Genomic DNA, 2,986 nt, shown 5'->3' with positions numbered 1-2,986 from the left:
ATACAGTAGGTGCAATAACTTTTTGAAGTTCGACTATCACACTGAAAGCGTTTTCTAATATTTTGAGAACACAATTGCTTTTTTTTTTTTTTTTTTTTTTAATTTTTAAATTGTTAACTCATTCAATGCCAGACATTTTCAGACACTCTTTTACCTTAACGTTTGAAAAAAAAAATTTGAATATAAATACATTCCTGGGATTGGATGACTGGACTGTGAAAAGACAAGCAAATTCGTCCAGTGAATGAGTTAAATTGAGAACCTCTCAAAACGGAGCATTTTCTCTGTAAAGGCAAAATTGCTGATACGGCTCCTGGAATATTTTTAAGCACGCAGACAGGAATGAGCTTCTTCAAGGAGTGCAGAACTGTCAAATTGGTCATATCGTTAGCCTATAGAATAATTATCATTTTTAACTTCCTGTCTTCGATATCAATAAAAAATACCAATGTCGCATTTTTACCACGCACATTAAATGTGTTATTATTGATGACTGAGTAGATTCTCAGTCATTCAAGGTCATGGTAATCAGAAGAGGTTGAAACAAGGCCACTGGACTGCAAATTCAACAAATGGCTATTTTCAGTTCTGTACAACCTCTGAAATGTCTTGGAACAATGCTGTGCGTAACCATTTGGAACGGTGCATTTTAACAACAACTACGTTTTTATTTTCGGAAAAAAATATATACATCATGGGGAGGTTTGTTTAAAAATCCTAATTATTCTCTTAACAGTTGACTTAAAATTATGCAGAGTGCCATTTCCATAGACTAAAAATCAGAAAAGCATAATTTGCATAATGATTTGGAACACGGTGTAGTCTGTAAAAAAGTTTAAAAAGTCTGCCAACACAACCATCCTGCCTATAAACTCAATTCATTGCTCCAATCCTCACATTTCAAAGGAAGAGATGAACACTCTTAATTCAAGACTTACCAAATCATCCAACATCTGAACTGACTTCCTATGGTGAGTGGTCTCTGAAGTTCTCCGGGAAGACACGCTGTTGTTTTTCAAATGCGTCCCGTGTGTGGAAGTCTGATTCCAGGCAGACGCGCTTTTAAACCTAGCGACAATCAACACCAACCACCCATGTGGCGCAAACACACCCACAAAGCGTTAACTGGCCAGACAGTGGTGACACACACAATTCTGTTCTTTTATTAGGCCAACTTGCCAAAGACCCATGCAAGTTTCCTGGCAACCAAGGAGTCAAAAAGAAGTGCATTTGTTAGTCCTGGCCCAATCATTTGGTTTCAAGACAATGTGTGTTCATTCACGGATTAGGCCCTATAGAGAACGATCAGAGCAACAGCAACACAAAACACGCTCCTAACATTTTTAAAACATACAATAGCAAGAACCTGGGTTTCAATGCTCTCATTCTCACACTCATATTCAGAGCTTTATTGGTGCCATTCAAATCCCCGTGAGAGGTTTACTGAGGTCAAGACCGAGAACATTTCTTGGGATTTGGTAAAGGGGAAGAAAAAAAAAAAAAAAAAAAAAAAAAAAACACATTTCCAGAGCACCAGTACCGGCTCATTCAACACAGATATGATCTCTTCCCTCCTTCCCTTCTGCCTCAATGACCGCAATCAGTTCATGTGTGCGACTTAATGGCCTGGAATAACTTGAATTAGCCGATTACAGCGGTCGTCAACGGTGACAGCATCAGAAAATTAGGTCTCAGCAATTTCAATAAAAAAAAATAAAAAAATTAAAAAAAAAGCTTTCAAAATTAACACTATCACAATTGGATTACAGCACTGCATGTAGGAGCCAGCGTACAGCTCAAAATAGCCTCGCACAAATCCACCATGGAAAATCCACTATTATACAGGGAGAAGAATGAAGGTGCCGCAATGGGGGGAAAAAAATGCGCCCGGATCTTGGTACTGTACGGTGGAAGAAGGGAAGGGCAGCGCGGAGGAAGTGGAGTACTTTCATCGCGCACGGATTTACTTTGGGAAAATCTTCCTCCGACTCTTTGAACTCTTAAGAATAGCGGCGCTTTTGAGGTATGTGTGACTATTATTAAAAAGGGTCCTAAAAAAAAATCATTTTAGCATAGTTTATTCGAGTGAAACATTATCGCAACCCCGTCAGGTATTATTTAGAAGTAGTACTCCAGCTCTACTAAATAATAGTATGAGCATTTTGATCAGTTTGATGTTAGCTTAAACTTGCTGCCCATTGCAGTAGCAGTTGTTTGTACAGTGTACACAAATGTTTTGGGTTGCTCTTCAAAAAATATGTTAAAGCAGCACTGGGCAAGAATTCGACGTCAATAATAAATTTTTTCACAACTTTTTTGATGAAACACTGACTTACATTAGTTGAATGGGACTTTTGTCATGTCCTGGGGGGGGTCTGTATTATTTTTACAGGCACGAAGCAACTTTGAGGAGGATGGGAGCAACCCTGGCACACAAAAAAAAAAAAAAAAAAAATGTCCTGAATTGCTTTATGGCATACTCACTTCCTCCTTTCGCTATATGGACGGAAGTCGATTTGAACGTCTATGCGCTATTACTGGTGTCGTGGCAGAAGCCCCAAAACAAACAAAAAAAACAAAAGTATTGTTTAAACAAAATTAGATTCATTCCCTCATCGCTATTCATCTTTCACACAGCCACTGGAAATAGAAATGTAATTCAGTCCAACTTGCAGGCCAGCGAGAGCTCGGGATTTCACGACACTACGCGCTGGCGCGCATGGGAAACGCGGTTGACTTTTGTCAAAACAGTACCGCTTTTGTCCACATGGCGCCGCCATAATCAAGAAAATCTGACATGACACAGTGTTGCTTTAACATACAGCGCAACAACAGACATAAAAATAAAAAATTAAATTAAAAACTAACAGTGGCCATATACTTGTTCGGTATTGTATCATATCGGCATCACTGATTAAGATCCGATTTCACAGCAAGACAAGAGCCTCAAATTGGGAAGCGACAAAAGGAGAATGCACAGCAAAGG

Source organism: Filicampus tigris, chromosome 7 (assembly GCF_054856515.1).
Source record: "Filicampus tigris isolate MCC_2025a chromosome 7, RoL_Ftig_1.0, whole genome shotgun sequence".
Lineage (NCBI taxonomy): Eukaryota > Metazoa > Chordata > Actinopteri > Syngnathiformes > Syngnathidae > Filicampus > Filicampus tigris.
This window is presented reverse-complemented; position numbering follows the sequence as displayed.